Genomic DNA, 24,793 nt, shown 5'->3' on the forward strand with positions numbered 1-24,793 from the left:
AAGGTAGATAAAGACAGAGAACACAGAGAAGGTAGATAAAGACAGAGAAGGTAGATAAAGACAGAGAAGGTAGATAAAGACAGAGAACACAGAGAAGGTAGATAAAGACAGAGAACACAGAGAAGGTAGATAAAGACAGAGAAGGTAGATAAAGACAGAGAACACAGAGAAGGTAGATAAAGACAGAGAAGGTAGATAAAGACAGAGAAGGTAGATAAAGACAGAGAACACAGAGAAGGTAGATAAAGACAGAGAACACAGAGAAGGTAGATAAAGACAGAGAAGGTAGATAAAGACAGAGAACACAGAGAAGGTAGATAAAGACAGAGAAGGTAGATAAAGACAGAGAACACAGAGAAGGTAGATAAAGACAGAGAAGGTAGATAAAGACAGAGAACACAGAGAAGGTAGATAAAGACAGAGAAGGTAGATAAAGACAGAGAAGGTAGATAAAGACAGAGAACACAGAGAAGGTAGATACAGACAGAGAAGGTAGATAAAGACAGAGAAGGTAGATAAAGACAGAGAACACAGAGAAGGTTGATAAAGACAGAGAACACAGAGAAGGTAGATAAAGACAGAGAAGGTTGATAAAGACAGAGAACACAGAGAAGGTAGATAAAGACAGAGAAGGTAGATAAAGACAGAGAACACAGAGAAGGTAGATAAAGACAGAGAACACAGAGAAGGTAGATAAAGACAGAGAAGGTAGATAAAGACAGAGAAGGTAGATAAAGACAGAGAAGGTAGATAAAGACAGAGAACACAGAGAAGGTAGATAAAGACAGAGAAGGTAGATAAAGACAGAGAAGGTAGATAAAGCTCCTGAACAGAATGCTGTTGATACTGTTATTCCATTGTAATATTGTAGTGTGACAGAATGGTGACTTTCTCAAATGCTTATAAAGTTGTGCAATTTTGAATGGGAAAATAGACCTATCAATGAGTGCTGGTCTGAATTATCTGGATTAATCTGGATTATTTGTCAGTGTGTGTGACTCCTGGAAACTGGATTGAAGGAAATACTGATGATATCGTGGTTCATTCACATGTCTATATGGACCTGAGCTATACTAGGGCTGCGTTGAAATGGCAAGCTATTCCATACTTCCACATGACTCTGTTACAAAAGTAGTGCACTATGGAGGGTACAGGGTACTGTTTGGAACACACTTAATGCCTGGGCCTTACCACACAGTCTATGGGGTTTTCACATGGTATGCAGGCCCCGACACAGGAGAGAAAGTTCTGTGCAGCAAAAGGGAAAATGTAAACATGTGAACATTTCTCCCTGGAATCTCAGAAGGAGATGCTTCATGTCTCCTCAATGGAGCATAGGGAGGGAGGGAGGGAGAGAGAGTGGGAGAGAGAGCAAAATCACAGTCTACTTGAACAGAGCAATACTCAATCATGAGGCATCAAAGCCAAAGGAACTGAGTAACATTAAGAAATGCTATAGATGGAAGGAATGCAGTTTGGAAACCTACCAAAAAACAATTAGGCAACAGCAAATTCAATCCCTTTTAGACAACTTCCTGGGTAAAATGTTCCACTGCAATAGTGAAGGTGTAAACTTGGCAGTAGAAAATCTTAACAGTATATTTGACCTCTCAGCTTCCCTATCAAATCTAAAAATCTCAAATAGAAAACCGAAGAAAATGAACAACAATGACAAATGGTTTGATAAAGAATGCAAAAATCTAAGAAATAAATTGAGGAACCTGTCCAACCAAAAACATAGAGACCCGGAAAACCTGAGTCTACGCCTTCACTATGGCGAATCACTAAAACAATACAGAAATACACTACGGAAAAAGAAGGAACAGCACGTCAGAAATCAGCTCAATGTAATTGAAGACTCCATAGACTCTAACCAATTCTGGGAAAATTGGAAAACACTAAACAAACAACAACACGAAGAATTATCTATCCAAAATGGAGATGTATGGGTAAACCACTTCTCCAATCTTTTTGGCTGTATAACAAAGAATAAAGAACAAAAACATATACATGATCAAATACAAATCCTAGAATCAACTATTAAAGACTACCAGAACCCATTGGATTCTCCAATTACCTTGAATGAGTTACAGGACAAAATAAAAACCCTCAAACCCAAAAAGGCCTGTGGTGTTGATGGTATCCTTAATGAAATGATCAAATATACAGACAACAAATTCCAATTGGCTATACTAAAACTCTTTAACATCGTCCTTAGCTCTGGCATCTTCCCCAATATTTGGAACCAAGGACTGATCACCCCAATCCACAAAAGTGGAGACAAATTTGACCCCAATAACTACCGTGGAATATGCGTCAACAGTAACCTTGGGAAAATACTCTGCATTATCATTAACAGCAGACTCGTACATTTCCTCAATGAAAACAATGTACTGAGCAAATGTCAAATTGGCTTTTTACCAAATTACCGTACAACAGACCATGTATTCACCCTACACACCCTAATTGACAACCAAACAAACCAAAACAAAGGCAAAGTCTTCTCATGCTTTGTTGATTTCAAAAAAGCCTTCGACTCAATTTGGCATGAGGGTCTGCTATACAAATTGATGGAAAGTGGTGTTGGGGGTAAAACATACGACATTATAAAATCCATGTACACAAACAACAAGTGTGCGGTTAAAATTGGCAAAAAACACACACATTTCTTCACACAGGGTCGTGGGGTGAGACAGGGATGCAGCTTAAGCCCCACCCTCTTCAACATATATATCAACGAATTGGCGCGGGCACTAGAACAGTCTGCAGCACCCGGTCTCACCCTACTAGAATCCGAAGTCAAATGTCTACTGTTTGCTGATGATCTGGTGCTTCTGTCACCAACCAAGGAGGGCCTACAGCAGCACCTAGATCTTCTGCACAGATTCTGTCAGACCTGGGCCCTGACAGTAAATCTCAGTAAGACCAAAATAATGGTGTTCCAAAAAAGGTCCAGTCACCAGGACCACAAATTCCATCTAGACACCGTTGCCCTAGAGCACACAAAAAACTATACATACCTCGGCCTAAACATCAGCACCACAGGTAACTTCCACAAAGCTGTGAACGATCTGAGAGACAAGGCAAGAAGGGCCTTCTATGCCATCAAAAGGAACATAAATTTCAACATACCAATTAGGATCTGGCTAAAAATACTTGAATCAGTCATAGAGCCCATTGCCCTTTATGGTTGTGAGGTCTGGGGTCCGCTCACCAACCAAGATTTCACAAAATGGGACAAACACCAAATTGAGACTCTGCATGCAGAATTCTGCAAAAATATCCTCCGTGTACAACGTAGAACACCAAATAATGCATGCAGAGCAGAATTAGGCCGATACCCACTAATTATCAAAATCCAGAAAAGAGCCGTTAAATTCTACAACCACCTAAAAGGAAGCGATTCCCAAACCTTCCATAACAAAGCCATCACCTACAGAGAGATGAACCTGGAGAAGAGTCCCCTAAGCAAGCTGGTCCTAGGGCTCTGTTCACAAACACAAACACACCCCACAGAGCCCCAGGACAACAGCACAATTAGACCCAACCAAATCATGAGAAAACAAAAAGATAATTACTTGACACATTGGAAAGAATTAACAAAAAAACAGAGCAAACTAGAATGCTATTTGGCCCTAAACAGAGAGTACACAGTGGCAGAATACCTGACCACTGTGACTGACCCAAACTTAAGGAAAGCTTTGACTATGTACAGACTCAGTGAGCATAGCCTTGCTATTGAGAAAGGCCGCCGTAGGCAGACATGGCTCTCAAGAGAAGACAGGCTATGTGCACACTGCCCACAAAATGAGGTGGAAACTGAGCTGCACTTCCTAACCTCCTGCCCAATGTATGACCATATTAGAGAGACATATTTCCCTCAGATTACACAGATCCACAAAGAATTCGAAAACAAATCCAATTTTGATAAACTCCCATATCTACTGGGTGAAATTCCACAGTGTGCCATCACAGCAGCAAGATTTGTGACCTGTTGCCACAAGAAAAGGGCAACCAGTGAAGAACAAACACCACTGTAAATACAACCCATATTTATGTTTATTTATTTTAACTTGTGTGCTTTAACCATTTGTACATTGTTACAACACTGCATATATATAATATGACATTTGTAATGTCTTTATTGTTTTGAAACTTCTGTATGTGTAATGTTTACTGTTCATTTTTATTGTTTATTTGACTTTTGTATATTACCTACCTCACTTGCTTTGGCAATGTTAACACATGTTTCCCATGCCAATAAAGCCCCTTGAATTGAATTGAATTGAGAGAGAGAGAGAGAGAGAGAGAGAGAGAGAGAGAGAGAGAGAGAGAGAGAGAGAGAGAGAGAGAGAGAGAAAGAGAGAGAGAGAGAGAGAGAGAGAGAGAGGGAGAGAGAGGGAGGGAGGGAGAGAGGGAGAGAGGGAGGGAGGGAGGGAGGGAGGGAGGGAGGGAGGGAGAGAGAGTGGGAGAGAGAGAGAGAGAGAGAGAGAGAGAGAGAGAGAGAGAGAGAGAGAGAGAGGGAGAGAGAGAGAGGGAGAGAGAGTGGGAGAGAGAGAGAGAGAGAGAGAGAGAGAGAGAGAGAGAGAGAGAGAGAGAGAGAGAGAGAGAGAGAGAGAGAGAGAGAGAGAGAGGGAGATGGAGAGAGCGTGAGAAAGAGTGAGACAGATAGACAGAGAGATGGGTTCCTCAGACACAGAAGACTCTGACCACAATGTAGAGGTTAAGGTTTATTCCAGAGAATGAAAGAGCAAATGTGGAATTTACTATCAGTATGTTATTTAACCCTCTACTTTACCGTTGGTTCATTTACATTACATTTACATTTAAGTCATTTAGCGGACGCTCTTATCCAGAGCAACTTACAAATTGGTGCATTCACCTTATGATATCCAGTGGAACAACCACTTTACAATAGTGCATCTAACTCTTTTAAGGGGGGGGTTAGAAGGATTACTTTATCCTATCCTAGGTATTCCTTAAAGAGGTGGGGTTTCAGGTGTCTCCGGAAGGTGGTGATTGACTCCGCTGACCTGGCGTCGTGAGGGAGTTTGTTCCACCATTGGGGTGCCAGAGCAGCGAACAGTTTTGACTGGGCTGAGCGGGAACTGTACTTCCTCAGAGGTAGGGAGGCGAGCAGGCCAGAGGTGGATGAACGCAGTGCCCTTGTTTGGGTGTAGGGCCTGATCAGAGCCTGAAGGTACGGAGGTGCCGTTCCCCTCACAGCTCCGTAGGCAAGCACCATGGTCTTGTAGCGGATGCGAGCTTCAACTGGAAGCCAGTGGAGAGAGCGGAGGAGCGGGGTGACGTGAGAGAACTTGGGAAGGTTGAACACCAGACGGGCTGCGGCGTTCTGGATGAGTTGTAGGGGTTTAATGGCACAGGCAGGGAGCCCAGCCAACAGCGAGTTGCAATGGTCAGTATGTTATTTAACCCTCTACTTTACCGTTGGTTCAAAGGTCAGTATGTTATTTAACCCTCTACTTTACCGTTGGTTCAAAGGTCAGTATGTTATTTAACCCTCTACTTTACCGTTGGTTCAAAGGTCAGTATGTTATTTAACCCTCTACTCTACCGTTGGTTCAAAGGTCAGTATGTTATTTAACCATCTACTTTACCGTTGGTTCAAAGGTCAGTATGTTATTTAACCCTCTACTTTACCGTTGGTTCAAAGGTCAGTATGTTATTTAACCATCTACTTTACCGTTGGTTCAAAGGTCAGTATGTTATTTAACCATCTACTTTACCATTGATTCAAAGGTCAGTATGTTATTTAACCCTCTACTTTACCGTTGGTTCAAAGGTCAGTATGTTATGTAACCATCTACTTTACCGTTGGTTCAAAGGTCAGTATGTTATGTAACCATCTACTTTACCGTTGGTTCAAAGGTCAGTATGTTATTTAACCCTCTACTTTACCGTTGGTTCAAAGGTCAGTATGTTATTTAACCCTCTACTTTACCGTTGGTTCAAAGGTCAGTATGTTATTTAACCATCTACTTTACCGTTGGTTCAAAGGTCAGTATGTTATGTAACCATCTACTTTACCGTTGGTTCAAAGGTCAGTATGTTATTTAACCCTCTACTTTACCGTTGGTTCAAAGGTCAGTATGTTATGTAACCATCTACTTTACCGTTGGTTCAAAGGTCAGTATGTTATTTAACCCTCTACTTTACCGTTGGTTCAAAGGTCAGTATGTTATTTAACCATCTACTTTACCGTTGGTTCAAAGGTCAGTATGTTATGTAACCATCTACTTTACCGTTGGTTCAAAGGTCAGTATGTTATTTAACCATCTACTTTACCGTTGGTTCAAAGGTCAGTATGTTATTTAACCCTCTACTTTACCGTTGGTTCAAAGGTCAGTATGTTATTTAACCATCTACTTTACCGTTGGTTCAAAGGTCAGTATGTTATTTAACCATCTACTTTACCGTTGGTTCAAAGGTCAGTATGTTATGTAACCATCTACTTTACCGTTGGTTCAAAGGTCAGTATGTTATTTAACCCTCTACTTTACCGTTGGTTCAAAGGTCAGTATGTTATTTAACCCTCTACTTTACCGTTGGTTCAAAGGTCAGTATGTTATTTAACCACCTACTTTACCGTTGGTTCAAAGGTCAGTATGTTATTTAACCATCTACTTTACCGTTGGTTCAAAGGTCAGTATGTTATTTAACCATCTACTTTACCGTTGGTTCAAAGGTCAGTATGTTATTTAACCCTCTACTTTACCGTTGGTTCAAAGGTCAGTATGTTATTTAACCATCTACTCTACCGTTGGTTCAAAGGTCAGTATGTTATTTAACCCTCTACTTTACCGTTGGTTCAAAGGTCAGTATGTTATTTAACCCTCTACTCTACCGTTGGTTCAAAGGTCAGTATGTTATTTAACCATCTACTTTACCGTTGGTTCAAAGGTCAGTATGTTATTTAACCATCTACTTTACCGTTGGTTCAAAGGTCAGTATGTTATTTAACCCTCTACTTTACCGTTGGTTCAAAGGTCAGCATGTTATTTAACCCTCTACTTTACCGTTGGTTCAAAGGTCAGTATGTTATTTAACCATCTACTTTACCGTTGGTTCAATGGTCAGTATGTTATGTAACCATCTACTTTACCGTTGGTTTCAAAGGTCAGTATGTTATTTAACCATCTACTTTACCGTTGGTTCAAAGGTCAGTATGTTATATAACCATCTACTTTACCGTTGGTTCAAAGGTCAGTATGTTATTTAACCCTCTACTTTACCGTTGGTTCAAAGGTCAGTATGTTATATAACCATCTACTTTACCGTTGGTTCAAAGGTCAGTATGTTATTTAACCATCTACTTTACCGTTGGTTCAAAGGTCAGTATGTTATTTAACCCTCTACTTTACCGTTGGTTCAAAGGTCAGTATGTTATTTAACCATCTACTTTACCGTTGGTTCAAAGATCAGTATGTTATTACCGAGTCATGGCTGAACGAAAACATTAACAACATACACTCTATCGGCAGGACAGAACAGCAGCCTCTGGTAAGACACGGGGCGGGAGACTCTGGATATTTGTAAATAACAGCTGGTGCTCGCCTGAGGTAGAGTTTCTCATGATAAGCTGTAGACCACACTATCTAACTAGAGAGTTTTCGTCTGTATTTTCTGTAGCTGTTTTACATACCACCACAGTCAGAGGCTGGCACTAAGACAGCATTGAATGAGCTGTATTCCGCCATAAGCAAACAAGAAAACGCTCACCCAGAGGCGGCGCTCCTAGAGGTCGGGGACTTTAATGCCGGGTTGACATAAATCTGTTTAATCAAATTTCTATCCGCATGTTAAATGTGCAACCAGAGGGAAAAAAATTCTTGACCACCTTTACTCCACATACAGAGACGTGTACAAAGCTCTCCCTCGACCTCCATTTGGCAAATCTGACCATAACTCCATCCTCCTGATTCCTTCGTACAAGCAAAAACTAAAGCAGGAAGCACCAGTGACTCGGTCTATAAAAAGTGGTCAGATGAAGCAGATTTCTCAATATAGGGGGTGCTGTTTCAACGTTACCATTTATCGTTCCCAAATTAAACTGCCTCGTACTCAATTCTTGCTCGTACAATATGCATATTATTATTACTATTGGATAGAAAACAATCTCTAGTTTCTAAAACCGTTTGAATTATGTCTGTGGGTGAACCAGAACTCTTTCTGCAGCGAAATCCATGACAGGAACTGCGAAGGTCTGAAAACGAGGCTCTGTTCTCAGATCAGTTTAAAGCTCTGTATGTATCCTATGGGTCGACATGAACTGCACCCGCCTTCCCCTGGATGTCAGTAACCAATGAGAATTGGAATGGAGTTTCTACGTAGATCTCAGACCTTATAAAGCCCCAAGGAACGGAGGGAGCTCTCTTTTTGACGTTCGTCATGACGCAAAGCAAGACCTCAGGATGGCATTTTGAAACGCTCAGTTATCGGCCTTAGATATATCCGTCTGTAATTTAATTCGATATAGGTGTTAGAAACATCATAACGAAGTTATTTTAAACCGAGTTATATCAGTTTATGCGAGTATATTGCGATTTTCGGAATTTCCTTAGTATTGCGTTTTGAACATTTGGGCATGTCTGCGCCACATAGCTATTGTTAGCTGCTAGTTCCAAAGTTGAAGAGGACGTTTTACAACCGAGCAACGATTCTTTTGGACAAAGGACAACTTGCCCAAGATTCTGATGGAAGCTCGTCCAAAAGTAAGAGCTATTTATGATGTTATTCCGTATTTATGTGGAAAAATGTAAAAGGATTTGTCCGCCATTATTGCGGCACTGGTCTGGCTGTAACGCACACTGTATGTCTAGTAACGTTAATTTTAAAAATCTAACACAGCGGTTGCATTAATAACTAATGCATCTTTCAATTGCTGTCCAACCTGTATTTTTTAGTCAAGTTTACGATTATTTATCGATTAGATTAGGTGCCTCTCCAAGATGGCGCTGGCCAGGATGCATGAAATGCTGCTACTGATCACATTGTATAACCACGATTTGTGCTGCTAAATATGCACATTTTCGAACAAAACCTATATGCATTGTGTAATATGATGTTACAGGACTGTCATCTGATGAAGTTTATCAAGGTTAGTCCAATTATATATCTTTTGCTGGATTGTTACGATCGCTAACATTTGCTGCTGGTAAATGCGGTTGTGTTTCTGGCTATTGTGGTAAGCTAATATAATGATATATTGTGTTTTCGCTGTAAAACACTTAAAAAATCTGACATATTGGCTGGATTCACAAGATGTTGGGCTTTCATTTGCTGTACGCTGTGTATTTTTCAGAAATGATTTATGATGAGTAATTAGGTATTTGACGTTGGTCTCTGTAATTATTCTGGCTGCATCGACGCTATTTCAGAATGCAGCTGCAATGTAGAACTGTGATTTATACCTGAAATATGCACATTTTTCTAACAAAACATATGCTATACAATAAATATGTTATCAGACTGTCATTTGATGGAGTTGTTTCTTGGTTAGTGGCTATTTATATCTTTATTTGGTCGAAATTGTGATAGCTACCTATGCAGGAAAAAAATGGTGGAGAAAAAAAAGTTGTGTCTTTTGCTATCGTGGTTAGCTAATAGATTTACATATTGTGTCTTCCCTGTAAAACATTTTAAAAATCAGAAATGATGGCTGGATTCACAAGATCTGTATCTTTCATCTGGTGTCTTGAACTTGTGATTTAATGATATTTAGATGCTAGTATTTACTTGTGGCGCTATGCTAGGCTATGCTAGTCAGCTTTTTTTACTGATGGGGGTGCTCCCGGATCCGGGATGCGTAGCAAGTAGAAGCTAAGCTACAGGACTGTTTTGCTATCCCAGACTGAAACATGTTCTGGGATCCTTCCAATGGCATTGAGGAGTACACCACATCAGTCACTGGCTTTATCAATAAGTGCATCGAGGACGTCGTCCCCACAGTGACCGTACGTACATACCCCAGCCAGAAGCCATCGATTAAAGGCAACATTCACACTGAGCTAAAGGGTAGAGCTGCCGCTTTCAAGGAGCGGGACTCTAATCCGGAAGCTTATAAGAAATCCCGCTATGCCCTCCGACGAACCATCAAACAGGCAAAACGTCAATACAGGACTCAGATTAAATCGTACTACACCGGCTCCGATGCTCGTTGGATGTGGCAGGGCTTGCAAACCATTACAGACTACAAAGGGAAGCACAGCCAAGAGCTGCCCAGTGACATGAGCATACCAGACAAGCTAAATAACTTCTATGCTCGCTTCGAGGCAAGTAACACTGAAACATGTAAGACCTTTAAGACCTCTCGACCTGAGTAAGACCTTAAGACCTCTCGACCTGAGTAAGACCTTTAAGACCTCTCGACTTGAGTAAGACCTTTAAGACCTCTCGATGTGAGTAAGACCTTTAAGACCTCTCGACCTGAGTAAGACCTTTAAGACCTCTCGACTTGAGTAAGACCTTTAACACCTCTCGACTTGAGTCGGACCCTTAAGACCTCTCGACCTGAGTAAGACCTTTAAGACCTCTCGACTTGAGTAAGACCTTTAAGACCTCTCGATGTGAGTAAGACCTTTAAGACCTCTCGACCTGAGTAAGACCTTTAAGACCTCTCGATGTGAGTAAGACCTTTAAGACCTCTCGACCTGAGTAAGACCTTTAAACAGGTCAATATTCACAAAGCCGCTAGACCTTGCTAGACCATGCTATCTAGACCATGCTATCCAGACCATGCTATCTAGACCTTGCTAGACCATGCTATCTAGACCATGCTATCCAGACCATGCTATCTAGACCATGCTATCCAGACCATGCTATCTAGACCATGCTATATATTCCCTCTGATTCAACAAGACCATAGGAGTGGATTAAAACATGGCTGCCGACCGGATGGCTGCGTTCTGGAACAATCTTTAGTGTCAATTTATGCTTGATACGAAAATGAGTTCTGAGGCGCTGTATGGATGCGGAGCATTTGGAGGCACACAGAGGCCCGATTTCTACTTTTGTTACAATGCGGAGGGCTCCGTACAGCTCCGTGTTGACATGATTGGTTGACAGTAGGTGGGGGCGGGAGATCCTAGACAAACACAAAGTCACTTCCTTGACAACTTCTTTCACGACAGCTCTGCGCTGCTCGGCGAAGTATGAATGTCCTGACTTCTGCAGAGACCGTGTCAACGTAAATGCTGCACATCCAATGCGGACGTCATATTGACCATGAAGCGTCTTTTAACAAACAGGGTTGTTCCAATCAGGAATACAAGGCCTTGTGGATTCCCCGCCACTAGCTGGATGACACTGAGCTGTAGACATGGCCAGGCTCGTTACTATAACAATAGTTAGTATCTAGGTCTGAGACAAGGCCAGGCTTGTTACTATAACAGTAGTTAGTATCTAGGTCTGAGACGAGGCCAGGCTTGTTACTATGACAGTAGTTAGTATCTAGGTCTGAGACAAGGCCAGGCTCGTTACCATAACAGTAGTTAGTATCTAGGTCTGAGACAAGGCCAGGCTTGTTACTATAACAGTAGTTACTATCTAGGTCTGGGACAAGGCCAGGCTTGTTACTATAACAGTAGTTACTATCTAGGTCTGGGACAAGGCCAGTCTGGGTGGATAGAGAAAACATCAGCAAATACAGGAGCTGACTTTCGATGAGGAATCCAGAGGAGGCTGGTGTGACAGTAGTTACTATCTAGGTCTGAGACGAGGCCAGGCTTGTTACTATGACAGTAGTTAGTATCTAGGTCTGAGACAAGGCCAGGCTCGTTACCATAACAGTAGTTAGTATCTAGGTCTGAGACAAGGCCAGGCTTGTTACTATAACAGTAGTTAATATCTAGGTCTGAGACAAGGCCAGGCTTGTTACTATAACAGTAGTTAATATCTACGTCTGAGACAAGGCCAGGCTTGTTACTATAACAGTAGTTAATATCTAGGTCTGGGACAAGGCCAGTCTGGGTGGATAGAGAAAACATCAGCAAATACAGGAGCTGACTTTCGATGAGGAATCCAGAGGAGGCTGGTGTCCCGGAGGAATCATCAGTCAACAGGATCAGAACTTTATAATGTTTCCTGTGGGGACAGATGCTGGGAGACGAGAAGCAAAGTACAGGGAGTGAACATTTAATGAAACAGTCAGGAAACAAAACACAAACAGCGTCTGCACAGTGGAAACATATAGACATTAATGCTGACACACGGCCCTGATGGGTCACAGAAGTCAAAGAAGTCAAGGAAACCTCTCGAGCCAGCTAAGGCACCCCTGGTTCCGTTGGCAGCGGCACTCGGACCTGACGTCACGAACAAAAAACAAAAAACAAAACTCCCTGATGCTTCCAATATCGGTGTCAGCATTCTGTGAGCACAGACGCTGGGAGACAAGAAGCAAAGTACAGGGAAACAGGAAACAAAAACACGAACAGCATCTGGACAGGGGAAACAAAACTACATTAATGATGACACCGGGGGATCAAACTGAGGAACAGACAGATATAGAGGGGGAAATCAACAAAGGGAAGGAGTCCTTTGAAGCGCTGATGCGCGTAATGATGGTAACAGGTGTGCGTAATGATGGTGACAGGTGTGCGTAATGATGGTGACAGGTGTGCATAATGATGGTGACAGGTGTGCGTAATGATGGTGACAGGTGTGCGTAATGATGGTCAGCCTGGCGCACTCGAGCGCCAGAGAGGGGGACCGGGAGCAGACGTAACGGTTTCTTAGAAATAAAAAATATTGGAGGAAACATTGAAACATTGCGCACCTGAGTGTTTGTGTTTGTGGTGTGTGTGTGTGCAAGTGCGAGTGCGTGTTTGTGTGTGCACGTGCGCGTGTGTTTGTGGTGTGAGTGTGTGTTTGTGGTGTGTGTGTGTGCGTGTGCGTGTGCGTGTGTGTTTGTCGTGTGAGTGTGTGTTTGTGGTGTGTGCGTGTTCGTGTGCGTGTGAGTGTGTGCTTGTGGTGTGAGTGTGTGTTTGTGTGTGTGTGTGCGTGTGCGTGTGCGTGTGCGTGTGCGTGTGTGTGCGTGTGCGTGTGTGTGTGCGTGTGTGTGTGTGTGTGCGTTTGTGGTGTGAGTGTGTGTGCGTGTGCGTGTGCGTTTGCGTGTGCGTGTGTGTGTGTGTGTGTGTGTGCGTGTGCGTTTGTGGTGTGAGTGTGTGTTTGTGGTGTGTGTGTGTGTGAGCAGCAGTCCAAGTAACTCTGTGTGACTGAAAATAAACATACAGTGGGGAGAACAAGTATTTGATACACTGCCGATTTTGCAGGTTTTCCTACTTACAAAGCATGTAGAGGTCTGTAATTTTTATCATAGGTACACTTCAACTGTGAGAGACGGAATCTAAAACAAAAATCCAGAAAATCACATTGTATGATTTTTAAGTAATTAATTTGCATTTTATTGCATGACATAAGTATTTGATACATCAGAAAAGCAGAACTTAATATTTGGTACAGAAACCTTTGTTTGCAATTACAGAGATCATACGTTTCCTGTAGTTCTTGACCAGGTTTGCACACACTGCAGCAGGGATTTTGGCCCACTCCTCCATACAGACCTTCTCCAGATCCTTCAGGTTTCGGGGCTGTCGCTGGGCAATACGGACTTTCAGCTCCCTCCAAAGATTTTCTATTGGGTTCAGGTCTGGAGACTGGCTAGGCCACTCCAGGACCTTGAGATGCTTCTTATGGAGCCACTCCTTAGTTGCCCTGGCTGTGTGTTTCGGGTCGTTGTCATGCTGGAAGACCCAGCCACGACCCATCTTCAATGCTCTTACTGAGGGAAGGAGGTTGTTGGCCAAGATCTCGCGATACATGGCCCCATCCATCCTCCCCTCAATACGGTGCAGTCGTCCTGTCCCCTTTACAGAAAAGCATCCCCAAAGAATGATGTTTCCACCTCCATGCTTCACGGTTGGGATGGTGATCTTGGGGTTGTACTCATCCTTCTTCTTCCTCCAAACACGGCGAGTGGAGTTTAGACCAAAAAGCTCTATTTTTGTCTCAACAGACCACATGACCTTCTCCCATTCCTCCTCTGGATCATCCAGATGGTCATTGGCAAACTTCAGACGGGCCTGGACATGCGCTGGCTTGAGCAGGGGGACCTTGCGTGCGCTGCAGGATTTTAATCCATGACGGCGTAGTGTGTTACTAATGGTTTTCTTTGAGACTGTGGTCCCAGCTCTCTTCAGGTCATTGACCAGGTCCTGCCGTGTAGTTCTGGCTGATCCCTCACCTTCCTCATGATCATTGATGCCCCACGAGGTGAGATCTTGCATGGAGCCCCAGACCGAGGGTGATTGACCATCATCTTGAACTTCTTCCATTTTCTAATAATTGCGCCAACAGTTGTTGCCTTCTCACCAAGCTGCTTGCCTATTGTCCTGTAGCCCATCCCAGCCTTGTGCAGGTCTACAATTTAACCCTGATATCCTTACACAGCTCTCTGGTCTTGGCCATTGTGGAGAGGTTGGAGTCTGTTTGATTGAGGTTGTGGACAGGTGTCTTTTATACAGGTAACGAGTTCAAACAGGTGCAGTTAATACAGGTAATGAGTGGAGAACAGGAGGGCTTCTTAAAGAAAAACTAACAGGTCTGTGAGAGCCGGAATTCTTACTGGTTGGTAGGTGATCAAATACTTATGTCATGCAATAAAATGCAAATTAATTACTTAAAAATCATACAATGTGATTTTCTGGATTTTTGTTTTAGATTCCGTCTCTCACAGTTGAAGTGTACCTATGATAAAAATTACAGACCTCTACATGCTTTGTAAGTAGGAAAACCTGCAAAATCGGCAGTGTATCAAATACTTGTTCTCCCCACTGTACATTTCAACATAGCCAGTCTCATGTTCCTCTACTGAATAGACATGCCGGGCACAGAATAAGAAATTACGGATTCATTCATTTATTGCAGATTCTGGTTCTGTAATTCTGTGGTTCCGTGATTCTCTGGTTCTGTAGTTCTCTGGTTCTGTGATTCTCTGGTTTTCTGGTTCTCTGGTTCCGTGATTCTCTGGTTCTGTGATTCTCTGGTTCCGTGATTCTCTGGTTGTCTGGTTTTGTAGTTCTCTTGTTTTGTAGTTCTCTGGTTTTGTGGTTCTCTGGTTTTGTAGTTCTCTGGTTTTGTAGTTCTCTGGTTCTGTGGTTCTCTGGTTTTGTGGTTCTCTGGATTTGTAGTTCTCTGGTTTTATAGTTCTCTGGTTCTCTGGTTCTGTAGTTCTCTGGTTCTGTACCAGTAGAAAAAAAGAGAGGTTAATGCCGATGATAACATAGGCAGCTATGGTTTCCTGGCTGACAGCACAGTTAACACACACACGCACACGCGCACACACACACACACACACACACACACACACACACACACACACACACACACACACACACACACACACACACACACACACACACACACACACACACACACACACACACACACACACACACACACATGAAAACAAACAGAACACAGTCAGACTAATAATAGGGTTGGAAAGGAGCAGACAGGAGAGGAGAAAGGAGAGGAGACAGGAGATGAGACACGGAGAGGAGACAGGAGAGGAGACAGGAGATGAGACAGGAGAGGAGACAGGAGAGGAGACAGGAGAGGAGACAGGAGAGGAGACAGGAGAGGAGACAGGAGAGGAGACAAGAGAGGAGACAAGAGAGGAGACAAGAGAGGAGACAAGAGAGGAGACAAGAGAGGAGACAAGAGAGGAGACAGGAGATGAGACAGGAGTTGAGACAGGAGAGGAGACAAGAGAGGAGACAAGAGAGGAGACAGGAGAGGAGAGGAGACAGGGAGAGGAGACAGGAGAGGAGACAAGAGAGGAGACGAGAGGAGACAAGAGAGGAGACAGAAGATGAGACAGGAGTTGAGACAGGAGAGGAGACAAGAGAGGAGACAAGAGAGGAGACAGGAGAGGAGACAGGAGAGAAGACAGGAGAGGAGACAAGAGAGGAGACAGGAGAGGAGACAAGAGAGGAGACAAGAGAGGAGACAGGAGAGGAGACAGGAGAGGAGACAGGAGAGGAGACAGGAGAGGAGACAAGAGAGGAGACAGGAGAGGAGACAGGAGAGGAGACAGGAGAGGAGACAGGAGAGGAGACAGGAGACAACATTTACAAGAACTAAGTGATTAATCAATAAATTATAAAGAAGAAACAACTTGATGAAAGAGTGCTTTGAGGTTTGACAAAATGCTGCTAATTTTTGATAACGGGTATTTTTCATTAACTTAAGGGTTACTTCAAATGTATCTTATCGAGATCAGTCCCCTTGATTTAAATAGGAAATGTTAGCATGTTGTGTGTAAACTATGTTGACAATCCATTTTGTTATTTAAACCTTATTTTACCAGGAAGGTTGACTGAGATTCTCAGCTACTACAAAAAAACATAGGAATGAGTTAAAAATCATAAGCACCTTTAACACAAACTGTAAACAAAAATAATAACCGATGAACTGGTGTTGAATGACTGAGGAAGCTGACTATGAAAAGCTGGCCATGGTAGCAGTATTAGCAAGAATATTTCTGTCTGGATGGATGTTGTGTCTGTCTGGATGGATGTTGTGTCTGTCTGGATGGATGTTGTGTCTGGATGGATGGATGTTGTGTCTGTCTGGATGGATGTTGTGTCTGTCTGGATGGATGTTGTGTCTGGATGGATGGATGTTGTGTCTGTCTGGATGGATGTTGTGTCTGTCTGGATGGATGTTGTGTCTGGATGGATGGATGTTGAGTCTGTCTGGATGGATGTTGTGTCTGTCTGGATGGATGTTGTGTCTGTCTGGATGGATGTTGTGTCTGGATGGATGGATGTTGTGTCTGGATGGATGTTGTGTCTGGATGGATGGATGTTGTGTCTGGATGGATGGATGTTGTGTCTGGATGGATGTTGTGTCTGGATGGATGTTGTGTCTGGATGGATGTTGAGTCTGTCTGGATGGATGTTGTGTCTGTCTGGATGGATGTTGTGTCTGGATGGATGTTGTGTCTGTCTGTCTGGATGGATGTTGTGTCTGGATGGATGTTGTGTCTGGATGGATGTTGTGTCTGGATGGATGTTGTTTCTGTAAGTAATATTTAATATATTTATGTTATTATGGTGACATACTACAGTATATACTATAAGTAATATGTCATATATTTATGTCATTGTGGTGACATACTACAGTATATACTATAAGTAATATGTCATATATTTATGTCATTGTGGTGACATACTGTAAGTAATATGTCATATATTTATGTCATTATGGTGACATACTACAGTATATACTGTAGGTAATATGTCATATATTTATGTCATTGTGGTGACATACTACAGTATATACTATAAGTAATATGTCATATATTTATGTCATTGTGGTGACATACTGTAAGTAATATGTCATATATTTATGTCATTATGGTGACATATTACAGTATATACTGTAAGTAATATGTCATATATTTATGTCATTGTGGTGACATAATACAGTATATACTGTAAGTAATATGTCATATATTTATGTTATTATGGTGACATACTACAGTATATACTGTAAGTAATATGTCATATATTTATGTCATTGTGGTGACATACTGTAAGTAATATGTCATATATTTATGTTATTATGGTGACATACTACAGTATATACTGTAGGTAATATGTCATATATTTATGTCATTGTGGTGACATACTGTAAGTAATATGTCATATATTTATGTTATTATGGTGACATACTACAGTATATACTGTAAGTAATATGTCATATATTTATGTCATTGTGGTGACATACTGTAAGTAATATGTCATATATTTATGTCATTATGGTGACATACTGTAAGTAATATGTCATATATTTATGTCATTGTGGTGACATACTACAGTATATACTGTAAGTAATATGTCATATATTTATGTTATTATGGTGACATACTACAGTATATACTGTAAGTAATATGTCATATATTTATGTCATTGTGGTGACATACTACAGTATATACTGTAAGTAATATGTCATATATTTATGTTATTATGGTGACATACTACAGTATATACTGTAAGTAATATGTCATATATTTATGTCATTGTGGTGACATACTACAGTATATACTGTAAGTAATATGTCATATATTTATGTCATTGTGGTGACATACTACAGTATATACTGTAAGTAATATGTCATATATTTATGTCATTGTGGTGACATACTACAGTATATACTGTAAGTAATATGTCATATATTTATGTCATTGTGGTGACATACTACAGTATATACTGTAAGTAATATGTCATATATTTATGTTATTATGGTGACATACTACAGTATATACTGTAAGTAATATGTCATATATTTATGTTATTATGGTGACATACTACAGTATATACTGTAAGTAATATGTCATCTAAAGTCACTTATAACGACAATTGTTATATGTCACTATTTTGACATATTCTAATGAGGCATCATTACCATGTCATTAGTGTGTACCGACTGCCCGTTAATCACACTGGGAAAGTTCAGTTTTCCATTATTTACGTGTTTTATCTTTTAAAAACAAACAACTGCTGTCCTCTTTGTTTAATACGAGCATTTGGTTGTGATAAGGGTTACACTCGGATCATAACAAACAGCTGCGCAGGCCAGATGTTTTCAATCTGAAAAACATTGATTAGCAGACCCTTTAGTTTAACGCTAACGAGCCTACGTCGCCTACATTATTGAAGTCGAATGTGTGAGAGTCAACCATCTATCAGAGTCTTAGCGTGTGTCTTGTTGCTCTCCTGTGTTATTCACGCAGGCTCTCTCCCTCTCTCTCTCTCTCTCTCTCTCTCTCTCTCTCTCTCTCTCTCTCTCTCTCTCTCTCTCTCTCTCTCTCTCTCTCTCTCTCTCTCTCTCTCTCTCTCTCTCTCTCTCTCTCTCTCTCAATTCAAGGGGCTTTATTGGCATGGGAAACATGTGTTAACATTGCCAAAGCAAGTGAGGTAGATAATATACAAAAGTGAAATAAACAATAAAAATGAACAGTAAACATTACACATACAGAAGTTTCAAAACAATAAAGACATTACAAATGTCATATTATATATATATATACAGTGTTGTCACAATGTACAAATGGTTAAAGCACACAAGTTAAAATAAATAAACATAAATATGGGTTGTATTTACAATGGTGTTCTCTCTCTCTCTCTCTCTCTCTCTCCTCTCTCTCTCTCGCTCGAGTGCAGACACAGGTCAAGGCATAAAACTGGTCAACGGGGACAAATTAGTAACTAATATTCTTTGATTATTGAACTGATTCAATAACATTTTGGTAGCGTGTTTCAACGACTCTGATCTTGAGTGCAAACGCAGGTCATTTTTATGCTTAGAGACAATTCATAACTGAGGTCAATGGGGACAAAGTAGCCTAATACTATTCTAGTATCAAACTGATTCAATGCAGACCCTGAACTATATATAAACTCACTCAATCAAAAGAACAATAGGTGTGTGTTGCGTGTGTGTGTGTGTGTGTGTGTGTGTGTGTGTGTGTGTGTGTGTGTGTGTGTGTGTGTGTGTGTGTGTGTGTGTGTGTGTGTGTGTGTGTGTGTGTGGACTGTCTGTGATGTCTGCAAAAACTTTTAAATTAATTCTGAACTCATGCTGACTTCATCCCTGAGTTAAAGACTTTATCAGATATGAACTACAGTACAACCTAATACTCCATCTGAAACCCCCCCCCCCCACTGTAACTCTACCCTGTATGAATTACCTCAGAGAGACCTGGAAAATAACAGGTGAAACTCTATACAGAGACCGGACAAGAGTTTTACAACACCTACTCGTTCAAGGGTATTTTCTACATCAAAACTATGAAATAACACATATGGAATCATGTAGTAACCAAAAAAAGTGTTAAACAAATCAAAATATATTTGATATTTGAGATTCTTCAAAGGGGCCACCCTGCTTGAACAAGAAAATATGTCAGTCCTATTGCGCCAAAATGTCACGTTCGTCGTAATGTGGAAGAGAGGAGGACCAAAGCACACAGTGAATCTTCTATATTTAATGAAACGAAGAATACTTGACAATCTAAACAAAAAACAACAAAACGAACGTGACGCTATATATAATAGTGCAGACACAAGCAACTAACACATAGACAATAACCCACAACCCACAATACAAAACAGGCTACCTAAACATGGTTCCCAATCAGAGACGACGCAAAACACCTGCCTCTGATTGAGAACCATATCAGGCCAAACACATAGAAATAGACAAACCAGACATACAACATAGAATGCCCACTCAGATCACACTCTGACCAAACAAAACATAGAACATACAAAGCAAACTATGGTCAGGGCGTGACACAAAATTAATGTTGACTTATTGTATAGAAAATAGAATGAAAATTAACAAAACATTTTAAGAGATCTGATTTTTAGTTTATATATACTTTTCTACATTGACACACTTAGGTAGCTACTCGCCTCGTTTCCTTCTGTTGGCATGTGCAAGTAGTAAGTACAGCATCATGCTTTGGTGTACACTAGGCTAACTAACCACTAGGTATCCTAGTGGTTAGAGCGTTGGACTAGTAACCGAAATGGTTACAAGATCAAATTACCCTGAGCTGACAAGGTAAAAATCTGTCATTCTACCCCTGAATAAGGCAATTGACCCACTGTTCCTAGGCTGTCATTGAAAATAAGAATTATTTCTTAATTAACTGACTTGTAAAATAAAAAATGCTTTCAGGATACCTGTCATTTCAGAATCCACAGTGATTCTTTAGTTGTGGACACGACATCACCACACGCCCTCTCTCACTCTTGGTATTCCTCAACATTGAAAGTCACCTTGATTTTTCACCTGTTTCATCAGTTTCTATATGTAGCATACTAGATGACAGTAGCTAAAGCAAGGGACTATAGCTTTACACAAGCAGGCTACAAATGCATGCTGGGCCGGGCGTGCCCTGAGCAGGTGAAATGAGCAGCACTGGAGAGAAATTGGAACGGGCTGAAAAGACAGGACACTGACTCAAACTGGGCCCGCTTTCACTCCTCGCTCCGCTCCAGCTCCACTCACATACTCTGCTGGTCCATGTGTTGATATTTTGTTAACTGTATGACGTAGATAGGGTGAGATTGAGTGAAAGTGTTAGCGAGGCTGGACGTGGTTGGGGTTTGGGTGGTGTAGTTGGGGGGAGGAAAGGGAAGTGGTGTCGAAGGCTCTCTTTCACTTTCTTAGAGGAACATGACTAATGAGGAGAATTTAGGTCGGGACTCCAGTGCAGTAGGTAGATCAGGACCCTATTCCCTACATAGTGCACTACTCTCAACCAGAGCCCTATAACACCCTATTCCCTACATAGTGCACTGCTCTCGACCAGAGCCCTATAACACCCTATTCCCTACATAGTGCACTACTCTCGACCAGAGCCCTATGGCATCCTATTCCCTACATAGTGCACTACTCTAGACCAGAGCCCTATGGCATCCTATTCCCTACATAGTGCACTACTCTAGACCAGAGCCCTATTGGAAATAGGGTGCCCATTTAGGCATCCTTAGATCCTAGAGAGTGTCCTTGCCAAGAGGTTCGAGGACAGCGAGCAGAGTGGTTCATTGGTGCCATGGTTCCATAAGTAAGGATCCAACTTATTGATATGTTTGTTATAACGTCTTAAAGCGTGAAGAGATTTCTTCTCACCCAGCTCTCGGTGAGGCTTCAGTCTAGTTATTAGGCCAGACTTGAGAGATTGGTTCTGACTGGAACTTCCTCCCTTCCTCACACACACACACACACACACACACACACACACACACACACACACACACACACACACACACACACACACACACACACACACACACACACACACACACACACACACACACACACACACACACACACACACACACACACACACACACACACACGACCGAAGCAGAGCTCTTTTTTCCAGAATCCCGGTGAAACCTCGTGGCCCATATCCTCTTCTTTGAGGCTCTGCTGAGGGCAAAGAGTCATATTCTGTTGGATTAAACCAGACGTTTTTATGTACAAAAACCTGACTGGGCCTGAAATGTAGTATATAATGATAACCAAGTGCTCAGGCAAAGCACTTTACTTCATAAGAGTTAGGGTACAGTTAGGGTTACGGTAGGGTTAAGGGCAGGAAACCTTCCAACCTTCCCTGAGCCATGCTATCCATCTCAACCAGGCCCTCTGTGACTTTGGATTCTCTGATCTGTCTCCATGTTCCATTGTTGCCAGCTGAGAGAGTGAGAAAAAGAGAGAGAGAGGAGGAGAGAGAGATGAGGAGAGCGAGAGAGAAGGAGAAGGAGAGAGAAAAGGAGAGAGAGAGAAGGAGAGAGAGGAGGAGGAGAGAGAGAAGGAGAGAGAGAAGGAGAGAGAGGGGAGGAGAGAGAGGAGGAGAGAGAGGAGGAGAGAGAGGAGAGAGAGATAGAAGGAGAGAGAGAGGAGAGAGAGGAGGGAGAAGGAGAGAAGGAGAGAGAGAATGAGAGGGAGAAGGAGAGAAATAAGGATAGAGAGAGAGAGGAGGAGAGAGAGAAGGGGAGAGAGGAGGAGAGAGAGAAGGAGAGAGAGAATGAGAGAGAGAAAATGAGAGAGAGACATTTACATTTACATTTAAGTCATTTAGCAGACGCTCTTATCCAGAGCGACTTACAAATTGGTGCATTCACCTTATGATATCCAGTGGAACAACCACTTTACAATAGTGCATCTAACTCTTTTAAGGGGGGGGGGGGGGGTTAGAAGGATTACTTTATCCTATCCTAGGTATTCCTTAAAGAGGTGGGGTTTCAGGTGTCTCCGGAAGGTGGTGATTGACTCCGCTGACCTGGCGTCGTGAGGGAGTTTGTTCCACCATTGGGGTGCCAGAGCAGCGAACAGTTTTGACTGGGCTGAGCGGGAACTGTACTTCCTCAGAGGTAGGGAGGCGAGCAGGCCAGAGGTGGATGAACGCAGTGCCCTTGTTTGGGTGTAGGGCCTGATCAGAGCCTGAAGGTACGGAGGTGCCGTTCCCCTCACAGCTCCGTAGGCAAGCACCATGGTCTTGTAACGGATGCGAGCTTCAACTGGAAGCCAGTGGAGAGAGCGGAGGAGCGGGGTGACGTGAGAGAACTTGGGAAAGTTGAACACCAGACGGGCTGCGGCGTTCTGGATGAGTTGTAGGGGTTTAATGGCACAGGCAGGGAGCCCAGCCAACAGCGAGTTGCAGTAATCCAGACGGGAGATGACAAGTGCCTGGATTAGGACCTGCGCCGCTTCCTGCGTGAGGCAGGGTCGTACTCTGCGAATGTTGTAGAGCATGAACGGGTCACCGCCTTGATGTTAGTTGAGAACGACAGGGTGTTGTCCAGGATCACGCCAAGGTTCTTAGCACTCTGGGAGGAGGACACAATGGAGTTGTCAACCGTGATGGCGAGATCATGGAACGGGCAGTCCTTCCCCGGGAGGAAGAGCAGCTCCGTCTTGCCGAGGTTCAGCTTGAGGTGGTGATCCGTCATCCACACTGATATGTCTGCCAGACATGCAGAGATGCGATTCACCACCTGGTTATCAGAGGGGGGAAAGAGACGAGGAGAGAGAGGAGGAGAGAGAGGAGGAGAGAGAGGAGGAGAGAGAGGAGATACAGAGCAGGAGAGAGAGCAGGAGAGAGAAGGAGAGAGTGAAGAGAGAGGAGGAGAGAGAAGAGAGAGAGGGGAGGAGAGAGAGAAGGAGAGAGAGGAGGAGAGAGAGGAGGAGAGAGAAGGAGAGAGATAATGAGAGAGAGAATGAGAGAGAGAGGAGGAGAGAGAAGGAGGAGAGAAAAGAGGAGGAGAGAGAGAAGGAGAGAGAGAAGGAGAGAGAGGAGGAGAGAGAGAAGGAGAGAGAGAAGGAGAGAGAGGAGGAGAGAGAGGAGGAGAGAGAGAAGGAGAGAGAGAGAAGGAGAGAGAGAGAAGGAGAGAGAGAAGGAGAGAGAGAGAAGAGAGAGGAGGAGAGAGAGAAGGAGAGAGAGAGGAGGAGAGAGAGAAGGAGAGAGAGAAGGAGAGAGAGAAGGAGAGAGAGAAGGAGAGAGAGAAGGAGAGAGAGAGAAGAGAGGAAAGTAGAAGAAAGGAGAATGATCTTGTCTTCTGGAATATTTCTCCCTTAGAATTGTATAAAGCTTGTTTTAGATTCACATATAACACATAAATAACGTCGGGAGTGGTTAAAACACATTGTTCCAAACCCAGATGGAATGATGAAAGGCTGTGAGAGGACAGGAGAGGAGAAGGAGAAGGAGAAGAGGAGGCTTTTACTGATTGTCTTTATGGGTCTTATATAGGCAGCCTGGTCATTCTTCATGGTGCCTCTCATGGTGAATACACACCATCTCAGAACAATAGGGTTCCAAAAGGATTCTGTAGCTGTCCCCATAACCCTTTTTGGTCCCAGGTAGAAATCTCTCAGTGGTGTAAAGTACTTAAGTAAAAATACTTTAAAGTACAACTTTTTTTTTCTTATCTGTACTTTGATTTACTGTTTATATTTTTGGCCAACTTTTACTTCACTACATTCCTACAGAAAATAATGTACTTTTTACTCCATACATTTTCCCTGACACCCACAAGTACTCGTTACATTTTGACACGAAAATGGTCCAATTCACACACTTATCAACAGAACATCCCTGGTCATCCCTACTACCTCTGATCTGGTGGACTTACTAAACACAAATGCTTAGTTTGTAAATTATGTCTGAGTGTTAGAGTGTGCCCCCTGGCTA

The 24,793-nt window shown here is 42.4% G+C and overlaps 1 protein-coding gene across 2 annotated transcripts in view; it reads left to right on the forward strand.

The window, feature by feature from the left end:
- The window catches only part of sgk3 (serum/glucocorticoid regulated kinase family member 3), a 1,016,194-nt gene that overhangs the window by 735,166 nt on the left and 256,235 nt on the right, over positions 1–24,793 (forward strand). The window lies entirely within an intron of this gene.

The sequence above is a fragment of the Salvelinus alpinus genome, chromosome 10 (genome assembly GCF_045679555.1).
Source record: "Salvelinus alpinus chromosome 10, SLU_Salpinus.1, whole genome shotgun sequence".
Taxonomy (NCBI): Eukaryota; Metazoa; Chordata; class Actinopteri; order Salmoniformes; family Salmonidae; genus Salvelinus; species Salvelinus alpinus.